Source organism: Rhinoderma darwinii, unplaced genomic scaffold (assembly GCF_050947455.1).
Source record: "Rhinoderma darwinii isolate aRhiDar2 unplaced genomic scaffold, aRhiDar2.hap1 Scaffold_500, whole genome shotgun sequence".
NCBI lineage: Eukaryota > Metazoa > Chordata > Amphibia > Anura > Rhinodermatidae > Rhinoderma > Rhinoderma darwinii.
Window position 1 is genome coordinate 236,417 of NW_027464047.1, and position 14,461 is coordinate 250,877.

General features: G+C 47.8%; 10 non-coding genes across 10 annotated transcripts; all 10 read left to right on the forward strand.

The window, feature by feature from the left end:
* The first annotated feature begins 1,035 nt into the window (after positions 1–1,035).
* LOC142720644 (U2 spliceosomal RNA) lies at positions 1,036–1,226 on the forward strand. Its single transcript, XR_012873421.1, has one exon. It is a non-coding gene; the product is annotated as a U2 spliceosomal RNA (small nuclear RNA).
* A 1,254-nt stretch (positions 1,227–2,480) lies between these two features.
* On the forward strand, positions 2,481–2,671 carry LOC142720645 (U2 spliceosomal RNA). Its single transcript, XR_012873422.1, has one exon. It is a non-coding gene; the product is annotated as a U2 spliceosomal RNA (small nuclear RNA).
* A 1,292-nt stretch (positions 2,672–3,963) lies between these two features.
* Positions 3,964–4,154, forward strand: LOC142720647 (U2 spliceosomal RNA). Its single transcript, XR_012873424.1, has one exon. It is a non-coding gene; the product is annotated as a U2 spliceosomal RNA (small nuclear RNA).
* Positions 4,155–5,403: 1,249 nt separating this feature from the next.
* Positions 5,404–5,594, forward strand: LOC142720687 (U2 spliceosomal RNA). Its single transcript, XR_012873461.1, has one exon. It is a non-coding gene; the product is annotated as a U2 spliceosomal RNA (small nuclear RNA).
* Positions 5,595–6,886: 1,292 nt separating this feature from the next.
* On the forward strand, positions 6,887–7,077 carry LOC142720649 (U2 spliceosomal RNA). Its single transcript, XR_012873425.1, has one exon. It is a non-coding gene; the product is annotated as a U2 spliceosomal RNA (small nuclear RNA).
* Positions 7,078–8,339: 1,262 nt separating this feature from the next.
* On the forward strand, positions 8,340–8,530 carry LOC142720650 (U2 spliceosomal RNA). The gene has a single exon (XR_012873426.1). It is a non-coding gene; the product is annotated as a U2 spliceosomal RNA (small nuclear RNA).
* A 1,245-nt stretch (positions 8,531–9,775) lies between these two features.
* On the forward strand, positions 9,776–9,966 carry LOC142720651 (U2 spliceosomal RNA). The gene has a single exon (XR_012873427.1). It is a non-coding gene; the product is annotated as a U2 spliceosomal RNA (small nuclear RNA).
* A 1,292-nt stretch (positions 9,967–11,258) lies between these two features.
* Positions 11,259–11,449, forward strand: LOC142720652 (U2 spliceosomal RNA). Its single transcript, XR_012873428.1, has one exon. It is a non-coding gene; the product is annotated as a U2 spliceosomal RNA (small nuclear RNA).
* Positions 11,450–12,737: 1,288 nt separating this feature from the next.
* On the forward strand, positions 12,738–12,928 carry LOC142720654 (U2 spliceosomal RNA). Its single transcript, XR_012873431.1, has one exon. It is a non-coding gene; the product is annotated as a U2 spliceosomal RNA (small nuclear RNA).
* Positions 12,929–14,228: 1,300 nt separating this feature from the next.
* On the forward strand, positions 14,229–14,419 carry LOC142720655 (U2 spliceosomal RNA). The gene has a single exon (XR_012873432.1). It is a non-coding gene; the product is annotated as a U2 spliceosomal RNA (small nuclear RNA).
* The last annotated feature ends 42 nt before the right edge of the window (positions 14,420–14,461 follow it).

The following is a 14,461-nucleotide window of genomic DNA, read 5'->3' on the forward strand; positions in this document are numbered from 1 at the left end:
TTTAGGTAAGTTAAAGAGCTGCACCTGAGCCAGCCACTGATTGATTGATTGATTGATTGATTGATTGATTGATTGATTGATTGATTGATTGATTGATGCAGCACAACAGTCAAATAGTGGAGTGGAGTAGGGGAACAGCAAACAGCCAATAAAGCAGCCCGCCCGCTCGCCTGCCCGCCACAATGGACCTACCTGTGTACACTAGATGGATGTGATGGAATGTACTGTCGTCCCTACATTTCAAGAAGAAGTAAGAATTGCAGTTGCAACAAAGCCTTGCTTGCCTACAAAGAGAGCAGCAATTTGGATTTGTTACTATGTTACCTAGAAGAATAACAAACTGTGCAAGGATGGAGGTTGTAGGAGCAAGGAGAAGTTGTCTGTAAAGTTGGTGGATGCCTATTTTCCATTTTGCAGTCCCTTGTCTCCCTCTTGTGGCCTCCTGGAGGCAACTAGCTGTGCAAAAAAAAGACAGCCTGGCGGCCGGCTGTTGCAGTGTTGCCCTCTCAGGCAACACTGAGTGACTGACTGAGCCTCACCGTCTTATATAAAGTTCAGACGGAACTTTGCACGTGTCATAGTGGAGCCCTCAGGATTCCAGAGCCAGCTTTCTGACATCATAATGGGGCCTCAGAGATAAAAGCCTGGGCCCAGGCAGTGTTGGTCAGTGCTGCTCAGCAGGCAGCACTGGACTGGACTGGATTACAGCTGATACAAGGTGTGAAGGAACAAGGGGTGGCTGTGGGCATGCACTTGCTGCCGCTGCCAGTGTTTATCTGCATGGCAGCAGGGCATTTGGGCGTTGCCAGGAAGGCGTTTTTATGTAGATTCCTCCTCTTTCAGCACTGCATTGTGGTGCAAGCAAAAGAAGCAAATCCTGTCTGGCTTCCTCTCCGGCCTTTATTCACCTCCCGTGTAGCTGTGAGTGTGTGAGCCTGCAGGGCCCCATGGAATTGCCTAGAAGTAGGCTGAATCGCTGCAAGGGCTGAACAGCAGTATCGGGCAGGCTCGGGCAACGCGCGGCCCGTTCGGGTTATCGCTTCTCGGCCTTTTGGCTAAGATCAAGTGTAGTATCTGTTCTTATCAGTTTAATATCTGATACGTCCCCTATCTGGGGACCATATATTAAATGGATTTTTAGAACAGGGAGATGGAAATAGAGCTTGCTCTGTCCACTCCACGCATTGACCTGGTATTGCAGTATTTCCAGGACCGGTGCACCCTTTCCTTATGTGTTGACTAAAAGCAGATTCCAAAAGTGTTTTTTGTCTTTGCTATTGTTTCTGTCTTTCTGAAGGGATCTCCCCTTTTAATCCCATTATTTCAACACCTGTTGGACAATGCATGAGTGATAATGAGCTCATTGATTAAATGCAATTAATGAATAGATTGCCACCTCTTGTTGTGTGTCGTCTGTGTTTCTGTGTTTCCGGCATTTCACATTGGAACACCTCATTCACCTTCCTTGTCTTCTCTCCGCCCTCCCTTTTAGGTAAGTTAAAGAGCTGCACCTGAGCCAGCCACTTGATTGATTGATTGATTGATTGATTGATTGATTGATTGATTGATGCAGCACAACAGTCAAATAGTGGAGTGGAGTAGGGGAACAGCAAACAGCCAATAAAGCAGCCCGCCCGCTCGCCTGCCCGCCACAATGGACCTACCTGTGTACACTAGATGGATGTGATGGAATGTACTGTCGTCCCTACATTTCAAGAAGAAGTAAGAATTGCAGTTGCAACAAAGCCTTGCTTGCCTACAAAGAGAGCAGCAATTTGGATTTGTTACTATGTTACCTAGAAGAATAACAAACTGTGCAAGGATGGAGGTTGTAGGAGCAAGGAGAAGTTGTCTGTAAAGTTGGTGGATGCCTATTTTCCATTTTGCAGTCCCTTGTCTCCCTCTTGTGGCCTCCTGGAGGCAACTAGCTGTGCAAAAAAAAGACAGCCTGGCGGCCGGCTGTTGCAGTGTTGCCCTCTCAGGCAACACTGAGTGACTGACTGAGCCTCACCGTCTTATATAAAGTTCAGACGGAACTTTGCACGTGTCATAGTGGAGCCCTCAGGATTCCAGAGCCAGCTTTCTGACATCATAATGGGGCCTCAGAGATAAAAGCCTGGGCCCAGGCAGTGTTGGTCAGTGCTGCTCAGCAGGCAGCACTGGACTGGACTGGATTACAGCTGATACAAGGTGTGAAGGAACAAGGGGTGGCTGTGGGCATGCACTTGCTGCCGCTGCCAGTGTTTATCTGCATGGCAGCAGGGCATTTGGGCGTTGCCAGGAAGGCGTTTTTATGTAGATTCCTCCTCTTTCAGCACTGCATTGTGGTGCAAGCAAAAGAAGCAAATCCTGTCTGGCTTCTAGCTGTGAGTGTGTGAGCCTGCAGGGCCCCATGGAATTGCCTAGAAGTAGGCTGAATCGCTGCAAGGGCTGAACAGCAGTATCGGGCAGGCTCGGGCAACGCGCGGCCCGTTCGGGTTATCGCTTCTCGGCCTTTTGGCTAAGATCAAGTGTAGTATCTGTTCTTATCAGTTTAATATCTGATACGTCCCCTATCTGGGGACCATATATTAAATGGATTTTTAGAACAGGGAGATGGAAATAGAGCTTGCTCTGTCCACTCCACGCATTGACCTGGTATTGCAGTATTTCCAGGACCGGTGCACCCTTTCCTTATGTGTTGACTAAAAGCAGATTCCAAAAGTGTTTTTTGTCTTTGCTATTGTTTCTGTCTTTCTGAAGGGATCTCCCCTTTTAATCCCATTATTTCAACACCTGTTGGACAATGCATGAGTGATAATGAGCTCATTGATTAAATGCAATTAATGAATAGATTGCCACCTCTTGTTGTGTGTCGTCTGTGTTTCTGTGTTTCCGGCATTTCACATTGGAACACCTCATTCACCTTCCTTGTCTTCTCTCCGCCCTCCCTTTTAGGTAAGTTAAAGAGCTGCACCTGAGCCAGCCACTGATTGATTGATTGATTGATTGATTGATTGATTGATTGATTGATTGATTGATTGATGCAGCACAACAGTCAAATAGTGGAGTGGAGTAGGGGAACAGCAAACAGCCAATAAAGCAGCCCGCCCGCTCGCCTGCCCGCCACAATGGACCTACCTGTGTACACTAGATGGATGTGATGGAATGTACTGTCGTCCCTACATTTCAAGAAGAAGTAAGAATTGCAGTTGCAACAAAGCCTTGCTTGCCTACAAAGAGAGCAGCAATTTGGATTTGTTACTATGTTACCTAGAAGAATAACAAACTGTGCAAGGATGGAGGTTGTAGGAGCAAGGAGAAGTTGTCTGTAAAGTTGGTGGATGCCTATTTTCCATTTTGCAGTCCCTTGTCTCCCTCTTGTGGCCTCCTGGAGGCAACTAGCTGTGCAAAAAAAAGACAGCCTGGCGGCCGGCTGTTGCAGTGTTGCCCTCTCAGGCAACACTGAGTGACTGACTGAGCCTCACCGTCTTATATAAAGTTCAGACGGAACTTTGCACGTGTCATAGTGGAGCCCTCAGGATTCCAGAGCCAGCTTTCTGACATCATAATGGGGCCTCAGAGATAAAAGCCTGGGCCCAGGCAGTGTTGGTCAGTGCTGCTCAGCAGGCAGCACTGGACTGGACTGGATTACAGCTGATACAAGGTGTGAAGGAACAAGGGGTGGCTGTGGGCATGCACTTGCTGCCGCTGCCAGTGTTTATCTGCATGGCAGCAGGGCATTTGGGCGTTGCCAGGAAGGCGTTTTTATGTAGATTCCTCCTCTTTCAGCACTGCATTGTGGTGCAAGCAAAAGAAGCAAATCCTGTCTGGCTTCCTCTCCGGCCTTTATTCACCTCCCGTGTAGCTGTGAGTGTGTGAGCCTGCAGGGCCCCATGGAATTGCCTAGAAGTAGGCTGAATCGCTGCAAGGGCTGAACAGCAGTATCGGGCAGGCTCGGGCAACGCGCGGCCCGTTCGGGTTATCGCTTCTCGGCCTTTTGGCTAAGATCAAGTGTAGTATCTGTTCTTATCAGTTTAATATCTGATACGTCCCCTATCTGGGGACCATATATTAAATGGATTTTTAGAACAGGGAGATGGAAATAGAGCTTGCTCTGTCCACTCCACGCATTGACCTGGTATTGCAGTATTTCCAGGACCGGTGCACCCTTTCCTTATGTGTTGACTAAAAGCAGATTCCAAAAGTGTTTTTTGTCTTTGCTATTGTTTCTGTCTTTCTGAAGGGATCTCCCCTTTTAATCCCATTATTTCAACACCTGTTGGACAATGCATGAGTGATAATGAGCTCATTGATTAAATGCAATTAATGAATAGATTGCCACCTCTTGTTGTGTGTCGTCTGTGTTTCTGTGTTTCCGGCATTTCACATTGGAACACCTCATTCACCTTCCTTGTCTTCTCTCCGCCCTCCCTTTTAGGTAAGTTAAAGAGCTGCACCTGAGCCAGCCACTGATTGATTGATTGATTGATTGATTGATTGATTGATTGATGCAGCACAACAGTCAAATAGTGGAGTGGAGTAGGGGAACAGCAAACAGCCAATAAAGCAGCCCGCCCGCTCGCCTGCCCGCCACAATGGACCTACCTGTGTACACTAGATGGATGTGATGGAATGTACTGTCGTCCCTACATTTCAAGAAGAAGTAAGAATTGCAGTTGCAACAAAGCCTTGCTTGCCTACAAAGAGAGCAGCAATTTGGATTTGTTACTATGTTACCTAGAAGAATAACAAACTGTGCAAGGATGGAGGTTGTAGGAGCAAGGAGAAGTTGTCTGTAAAGTTGGTGGATGCCTATTTTCCATTTTGCAGTCCCTTGTCTCCCTCTTGTGGCCTCCTGGAGGCAACTAGCTGTGCAAAAAAAAGACAGCCTGGCGGCCGGCTGTTGCAGTGTTGCCCTCTCAGGCAACACTGAGTGACTGACTGAGCCTCACCGTCTTATATAAAGTTCAGACGGAACTTTGCACGTGTCATAGTGGAGCCCTCAGGATTCCAGAGCCAGCTTTCTGACATCATAATGGGGCCTCAGAGATAAAAGCCTGGGCCCAGGCAGTGTTGGTCAGTGCTGCTCAGCAGGCAGCACTGGACTGGACTGGATTACAGCTGATACAAGGTGTGAAGGAACAAGGGGTGGCTGTGGGCATGCACTTGCTGCCGCTGCCAGTGTTTATCTGCATGGCAGCAGGGCATTTGGGCGTTGCCAGGAAGGCGTTTTTATGTAGATTCCTCCTCTTTCAGCACTGCATTGTGGTGCAAGCAAAAGAAGCAAATCCTGTCTGGCTTCTAGCTGTGAGTGTGTGAGCCTGCAGGGCCCCATGGAATTGCCTAGAAGTAGGCTGAATCGCTGCAAGGGCTGAACAGCAGTATCGGGCAGGCTCGGGCAACGCGCGGCCCATTCGGGTTATCGCTTCTCGGCCTTTTGGCTAAGATCAAGTGTAGTATCTGTTCTTATCAGTTTAATATCTGATACGTCCCCTATCTGGGGACCATATATTAAATGGATTTTTAGAACGGGGAGATGGAACTAGAGCTTGCTCTGTCCACTCCACGCATTGACCTGGTATTGCAGTATTTCCAGGACCGGTGCACCCTTTCCTTATGTGTTGACTAAAAGCAGATTCCAAAAGTGTTTTTTGTCTTTGCTATTGTTTCTGTCTTTCTGAAGGGATCTCCCCTTTTAATCCCATTATTTCAACACCTGTTGGACAATGCATGAGTGATAATGAGCTCATTGATTAAATGCAATTAATGAATAGATTGCCACCTCTTGTTGTGTGTCGTCTGTGTTTCTGTGTTTCCGGCATTTCACATTGGAACACCTCATTCACCTTCCTTGTCTTCTCTCCGCCCTCCCTTTTAGGTAAGTTAAAGAGCTGCACCTGAGCCAGCCACTGATTGATTGATTGATTGATTGATTGATTGATTGATTGATTGATTGATTGATTGATGCAGCACAACAGTCAAATAGTGGAGTGGAGTAGGGGAACAGCAAACAGCCAATAAAGCAGCCCGCCCGCTCGCCTGCCCGCCACAATGGACCTACCTGTGTACACTAGATGGATGTGATGGAATGTACTGTCGTCCCTACATTTCAAGAAGAAGTAAGAATTGCAGTTGCAACAAAGCCTTGCTTGCCTACAAAGAGAGCAGCAATTTGGATTTGTTACTATGTTACCTAGAAGAATAACAAACTGTGCAAGGATGGAGGTTGTAGGAGCAAGGAGAAGTTGTCTGTAAAGTTGGTGGATGCCTATTTTCCATTTTGCAGTCCCTTGTCTCCCTCTTGTGGCCTCCTGGAGGCAACTAGCTGTGCAAAAAAAAGACAGCCTGGCGGCCGGCTGTTGCAGTGTTGCCCTCTCAGGCAACACTGAGTGACTGACTGAGCCTCACCGTCTTATATAAAGTTCAGACGGAACTTTGCACGTGTCATAGTGGAGCCCTCAGGATTCCAGAGCCAGCTTTCTGACATCATAATGGGGCCTCAGAGATAAAAGCCTGGGCCCAGGCAGTGTTGGTCAGTGCTGCTCAGCAGGCAGCACTGGACTGGACTGGATTACAGCTGATACAAGGTGTGAAGGAACAAGGGGTGGCTGTGGGCATGCACTTGCTGCCGCTGCCAGTGTTTATCTGCATGGCAGCAGGGCATTTGGGCGTTGCCAGGAAGGCGTTTTTATGTAGATTCCTCCTCTTTCAGCACTGCATTGTGGTGCAAGCAAAAGAAGCAAATCCTGTCTGGCTTCCTCTCCGGCCTTTATTCACCTCCCGTGTAGCTGTGAGTGTGTGAGCCTGCAGGGCCCCATGGAATTGCCTAGAAGTAGGCTGAATCGCTGCAAGGGCTGAACAGCAGTATCGGGCAGGCTCGGGCAACGCGCGGCCCGTTCGGGTTATCGCTTCTCGGCCTTTTGGCTAAGATCAAGTGTAGTATCTGTTCTTATCAGTTTAATATCTGATACGTCCCCTATCTGGGGACCATATATTAAATGGATTTTTAGAACAGGGAGATGGAAATAGAGCTTGCTCTGTCCACTCCACGCATTGACCTGGTATTGCAGTATTTCCAGGACCGGTGCACCCTTTCCTTATGTGTTGACTAAAAGCAGATTCCAAAAGTGTTTTTTGTCTTTGCTATTGTTTCTGTCTTTCTGAAGGGATCTCCCCTTTTAATCCCATTATTTCAACACCTGTTGGACAATGCATGAGTGATAATGAGCTCATTGATTAAATGCAATTAATGAATAGATTGCCACCTCTTGTTGTGTGTCGTCTGTGTTTCTGTGTTTCCGGCATTTCACATTGGAACACCTCATTCACCTTCCTTGTCTTCTCTCCGCCCTCCCTTTTAGGTAAGTTAAAGAGCTGCACCTGAGCCAGCCACTTGATTGATTGATTGATTGATTGATTGATTGATTGATTGATTGATTGATTGATGCAGCACAACAGTCAAATAGTGGAGTGGAGTAGGGGAACAGCAAACAGCCAATAAAGCAGCCCGCCCGCTCGCCTGCCCGCCACAATGGACCTACCTGTGTACACTAGATGGATGTGATGGAATGTACTGTCGTCCCTACATTTCAAGAAGAAGTAAGAATTGCAGTTGCAACAAAGCCTTGCTTGCCTACAAAGAGAGCAGCAATTTAGATTTGTTACTATGTTACCTAGAAGAATAACAAACTGTGCAAGGATGGAGGTTGTAGGAGCAAGGAGAAGTTGTCTGTAAAGTTGGTGGATGCCTATTTTCCATTTTGCAGTCCCTTGTCTCCCTCTTGTGGCCTCCTGGAGGCAACTAGCTGTGCAAAAAAAAGACAGCCTGGCGGCCGGCTGTTGCAGTGTTGCCCTCTCAGGCAACACTGAGTGACTGACTGAGCCTCACCGTCTTATATAAAGTTCAGACGGAACTTTGCACGTGTCATAGTGGAGCCCTCAGGATTCCAGAGCCAGCTTTCTGACATCATAATGGGGCCTCAGAGATAAAAGCCTGGGCCCAGGCAGTGTTGGTCAGTGCTGCTCAGCAGGCAGCACTGGACTGGACTGGATTACAGCTGATACAAGGTGTGAAGGAACAAGGGGTGGCTGTGGGCATGCACTTGCTGCCGCTGCCAGTGTTTATCTGCATGGCAGCAGGGCATTTGGGCGTTGCCAGGAAGGCGTTTTTATGTAGATTCCTCCTCTTTCAGCACTGCATTGTGGTGCAAGCAAAAGAAGCAAATCCTGTCTGGCTTCTAGCTGTGAGTGTGTGAGCCTGCAGGGCCCCATGGAATTGCCTAGAAGTAGGCTGAATCGCTGCAAGGGCTGAACAGCAGTATCGGGCAGGCTCGGGCAACGCGCGGCCCGTTCGGGTTATCGCTTCTCGGCCTTTTGGCTAAGATCAAGTGTAGTATCTGTTCTTATCAGTTTAATATCTGATACGTCCCCTATCTGGGGACCATATATTAAATGGATTTTTAGAACAGGGAGATGGAAATAGAGCTTGCTCTGTCCACTCCACGCATTGACCTGGTATTGCAGTATTTCCAGGACCGGTGCACCCTTTCCTTATGTGTTGACTAAAAGCAGATTCCAAAAGTGTTTTTTGTCTTTGCTATTGTTTCTGTCTTTCTGAAGGGATCTCCCCTTTTAATCCCATTATTTCAACACCTGTTGGACAATGCATGAGTGATAATGAGCTCATTGATTAAATGCAATTAATGAATAGATTGCCACCTCTTGTTGTGTGTCGTCTGTGTTTCTGTGTTTCCGGCATTTCACATTGGAACACCTCATTCACCTTCCTTGTCTTCTCTCCGCCCTCCCTTTTAGGTAAGTTAAAGAGCTGCACCTGAGCCAGCCACTGATTGATTGATTGATTGATTGATTGATTGATTGATGCAGCACAACAGTCAAATAGTGGAGTGGAGTAGGGGAACAGCAAACAGCCAATAAAGCAGCCCGCCCGCTCGCCTGCCCGCCACAATGGACCTACCTGTGTACACTAGATGGATGTGATGGAATGTACTGTCGTCCCTACATTTCAAGAAGAAGTAAGAATTGCAGTTGCAACAAAGCCTTGCTTGCCTACAAAGAGAGCAGCAATTTGGATTTGTTACTATGTTACCTAGAAGAATAACAAACTGTGCAAGGATGGAGGTTGTAGGAGCAAGGAGAAGTTGTCTGTAAAGTTGGTGGATGCCTATTTTCCATTTTGCAGTCCCTTGTCTCCCTCTTGTGGCCTCCTGGAGGCAACTAGCTGTGCAAAAAAAAGACAGCCTGGCAGCCGGCTGTTGCAGTGTTGCCCTCTCAGGCAACACTGAGTGACTGACTGAGCCTCACCGTCTTATATAAAGTTCAGACGGAACTTTGCACGTGTCATAGTGGAGCCCTCAGGATTCCAGAGCCAGCTTTCTGACATCATAATGGGGCCTCAGAGATAAAAGCCTGGGCCCAGGCAGTGTTGGTCAGTGCTGCTCAGCAGGCAGCACTGGACTGGACTGGATTACAGCTGATACAAGGTGTGAAGGAACAAGGGGTGGCTGTGGGCATGCACTTGCTGCCGCTGCCAGTGTTTATCTGCATGGCAGCAGGGCATTTGGGCGTTGCCAGGAAGGCGTTTTTATGTAGATTCCTCCTCTTTCAGCACTGCATTGTGGTGCAAGCAAAAGAAGCAAATCCTGTCTGGCTTCTAGCTGTGAGTGTGTGAGCCTGCAGGGCCCCATGGAATTGCCTAGAAGTAGGCTGAATCGCTGCAAGGGCTGAACAGCAGTATCGGGCAGGCTCGGGCAACGCGCGGCCCGTTCGGGTTATCGCTTCTCGGCCTTTTGGCTAAGATCAAGTGTAGTATCTGTTCTTATCAGTTTAATATCTGATACGTCCCCTATCTGGGGACCATATATTAAATGGATTTTTAGAACAGGGAGATGGAAATAGAGCTTGCTCTGTCCACTCCACGCATTGACCTGGTATTGCAGTATTTCCAGGACCGGTGCACCCTTTCCTTATGTGTTGACTAAAAGCAGATTCCAAAAGTGTTTTTTGTCTTTGCTATTGTTTCTGTCTTTCTGAAGGGATCTCCCCTTTTAATCCCATTATTTCAACACCTGTTGGACAATGCATGAGTGATAATGAGCTCATTGATTAAATGCAATTAATGAATAGATTGCCACCTCTTGTTGTGTGTCGTCTGTGTTTCTGTGTTTCCGGCATTTCACATTGGAACACCTCATTCACCTTCCTTGTCTTCTCTCCGCCCTCCCTTTTAGGTAAGTTAAAGAGCTGCACCTGAGCCAGCCACTGATTGATTAATTGATTGATTGATTGATTGATTGATTGATTGATTGATTGATTGATGCAGCACAACAGTCAAATAGTGGAGTGGAGTAGGGGAACAGCAAACAGCCAATAAAGCAGCCCGCCCGCTCGCCTGCCCGCCACAATGGACCTACCTGTGTACACTAGATGGATGTGATGGAATGTACTGTCGTCCCTACATTTCAAGAAGAAGTAAGAATTGCAGTTGCAACAAAGCCTTGCTTGCCTACAAAGAGAGCAGCAATTTGGATTTGTTACTATGTTACCTAGAAGAATAACAAACTGTGCAAGGATGGAGGTTGTAGGAGCAAGGAGAAGTTGTCTGTAAAGTTGGTGGATGCCTATTTTCCATTTTGCAGTCCCTTGTCTCCCTCTTGTGGCCTCCTGGAGGCAACTAGCTGTGCAAAAAAAAGACAGCCTGGCGGCCGGCTGTTGCAGTGTTGCCCTCTCAGGCAACACTGAGTGACTGACTGAGCCTCACCGTCTTATATAAAGTTCAGACGGAACTTTGCACGTGTCATAGTGGAGCCCTCAGGATTCCAGAGCCAGCTTTCTGACATCATAATGGGGCCTCAGAGATAAAAGCCTGGGCCCAGGCAGTGTTGGTCAGTGCTGCTCAGCAGGCAGCACTGGACTGGACTGGATTACAGCTGATACAAGGTGTGAAGGAACAAGGGGTGGCTGTGGGCATGCACTTGCTGCCGCTGCCAGTGTTTATCTGCATGGCAGCAGGGCATTTGGGCGTTGCCAGGAAGGCGTTTTTATGTAGATTCCTCCTCTTTCAGCACTGCATTGTGGTGCAAGCAAAAGAAGCAAATCCTGTCTGGCTTCCTCTCCGGCCTTTATTCACCTCCCGTGTAGCTGTGAGTGTGTGAGCCTGCAGGGCCCCATGGAATTGCCTAGAAGTAGGCTGAATCGCTGCAAGGGCTGAACAGCAGTATCGGGCAGGCTCGGGCAACGCGCGGCCCGTTCGGGTTATCGCTTCTCGGCCTTTTGGCTAAGATCAAGTGTAGTATCTGTTCTTATCAGTTTAATATCTGATACGTCCCCTATCTGGGGACCATATATTAAATGGATTTTTAGAACAGGGAGATGGAAATAGAGCTTGCTCTGTCCACTCCACGCATTGACCTGGTATTGCAGTATTTCCAGGACCGGTGCACCCTTTCCTTATGTGTTGACTAAAAGCAGATTCCAAAAGTGTTTTTTGTCTTTGCTATTGTTTCTGTCTTTCTGAAGGGATCTCCCCTTTTAATCCCATTATTTCAACACCTGTTGGACAATGCATGAGTGATAATGAGCTCATTGATTAAATGCAATTAATGAATAGATTGCCACCTCTTGTTGTGTGTCGTCTGTGTTTCTGTGTTTCCGGCATTTCACATTGGAACACCTCATTCACCTTCCTTGTCTTCTCTCCGCCCTCCCTTTTAGGTAAGTTAAAGAGCTGCACCTGAGCCAGCCACTGATTGATTGATTGATTGATTGATTGATTGATTGATTGATTGATTGATTGATGCAGCACAACAGTCAAATAGTGGAGTGGAGTAGGGGAACAGCAAACAGCCAATAAAGCAGCCCGCCCGCTCGCCTGCCCGCCACAATGGACCTACCTGTGTACACTAGATGGATGTGATGGAATGTACTGTCGTCCCTACATTTCAAGAAGAAGTAAGAATTGCAGTTGCAACAAAGCCTTGCTTGCCTACAAAGAGAGCAGCAATTTGGATTTGTTACTATGTTACCTAGAAGAATAACAAACTGTGCAAGGATGGAGGTTGTAGGAGCAAGGAGAAGTTGTCTGTAAAGTTGGTGGATGCCTATTTTCCATTTTGCAGTCCCTTGTCTCCCTCTTGTGGCCTCCTGGAGGCAACTAGCTGTGCAAAAAAAAGACAGCCTGGCGGCCGGCTGTTGCAGTGTTGCCCTCTCAGGCAACACTGAGTGACTGACTGAGCCTCACCGTCTTATATAAAGTTCAGACGGAACTTTGCACGTGTCATAGTGGAGCCCTCAGGATTCCAGAGCCAGCTTTCTGACATCATAATGGGGCCTCAGAGATAAAAGCCTGGGCCCAGGCAGTGTTGGTCAGTGCTGCTCAGCAGGCAGCACTGGACTGGACTGGATTACAGCTGATACAAGGTGTGAAGGAACAAGGGGTGGCTGTGGGCATGCACTTGCTGCCGCTGCCAGTGTTTATCTGCATGGCAGCAGGGCATTTGGGCGTTGCCAGGAAGGCGTTTTTATGTAGATTCCTCCTCTTTCAGCACTGCATTGTGGTGCAAGCAAAAGAAGCAAATCCTGTCTGGCTTCCTCTCCGGCCTTTATTCACCTCCCGTGTAGCTGTGAGTGTGTGAGCCTGCAGGGCCCCATGGAATTGCCTAGAAGTAGGCTGAATCGCTGCAAGGGCTGAACAGCAGTATCGGGCAGGCTCGGGCAACGCGCGGCCCGTTCGGGTTATCGCTTCTCGGCCTTTTGGCTAAGATCAAGTGTAGTATCTGTTCTTATCAGTTTAATATCTGATACGTCCCCTATCTGGGGACCATATATTAAATGGATTTTTAGAACAGGGAGATGGAAATAGAGCTTGCTCTGTCCACTCCACGCATTGACCTGGTATTGCAGTATTTCCAGGACCGGTGCACCCTTTCCTTATGTGTTGACTAAAAGCAGATTCCAAAAGTGTTTTTTGTCTTTGCTATTGTTTCTGTCTTTCTGAAGGGATCTCCCCTTTTAATCCCATTATTTCAACACCTGTTGGACAATGCATGAGTGATAATGAGCTCATTGATTAAATGCAATTAATGAATAGATTGCCACCTCTTGTTGTGTGTCGTCTGTGTTTCTGTGTTTCCGGCATTTCACATTGGAACACCTCATTCACCTTCCTTGTCTTCTCTCCGCCCTCCCTTTTAGGTAAGTTAAAGAGCTGCACCTGAGCCAGCCACTGATTGATTGATTGATTGATTGATTGATTGATTGATTGATTGATTGATTGATTGATTGATTGATGCAGCACAACAGTCAAATAGTGGAGTGGAGTAGGGGAACAGCAAACAGCCAATAAAGCAGCCCGCCCGCTCGCCTGCCCGCCACAATGGACCTACCTGTGTACACTAGATGGATGTGATGGAATGTACTGTCGTCCCTACATTTCAAGAAGAAGTAAGAATTGCAGTTGCAACAAAGCCTTGCTTGCCTACAAAGAGAGCAGCAATTTGGATTTGTTACTATGTTACCTAGAAGAATAACAAACTGTGCAAGGATGGAGGTTGTAGGAGCAAGGAGAAGTTGTCTGTAAAGTTGGTGGATGCCTATTTTCCATTTTGCAGTCCCTTGTCTCCCTCTTGTGGCCTCCTGGAGGCAACTAGCTGTGCAAAAAAAAGACAGCCTGGCGGCCGGCTGTTGCAGTGTTGCCCTCTCAGGCAACACTGAGTGACTGACTGAGCCTCACCGTCTTATATAAAGTTCAGACGGAACTTTGCACGTGTCATAGTGGAGCCCTCAGGATTCCAGAGCCAGCTTTCTGACATCATAATGGGGCCTCAGAGATAAAAGCCTGGGCCCAGGCAGTGTTGGTCAGTGCTGCTCAGCAGGCAGCACTGGACTGGACTGGATTACAGCTGATACAAGGTGTGAAGGAACAAGGGGTGGCTGTGGGCATGCACTTGCTGCCGCTGCCAGTGTTTATCTGCATGGCAGCAGGGCATTTGGGCGTTGCCAGGAAGGCGTTTTTATGTAGATTCCTCCTCTTTCAGCACTGCATTGTGGTGCAAGCAAAAGAAGCAAATCCTGTCTGGCTTCCTCTCCGGCCTTTATTCACCTCCCGTGTAGCTGTGAGTGTGTGAGCCTGCAGGGCCCCATGGAATTGCCTAGAAGTAGGCTGAATCGCTGCAAGGGCTGAACAGCAGTATCGGGCAGGCTCGGGCAACGCGCGGCCCGTTCGGGTTATCGCTTCTCGGCCTTTTGGCTAAGATCAAGTGTAGTATCTGTTCTTATCAGTTTAATATCTGATACGTCCCCTATCTGGGGACCATATATTAAATGGATTTTTAGAACAGGGAGATGGAAATAGAGCTTGCTCTGTCCACTCCACGCATTGACCTGGTATTGCAGTATTTCCAGGACCGGTGCACCCTTTCCTTATGTGTTGACTAAAAGCAGATTCCAAAAGTGTTTTTTG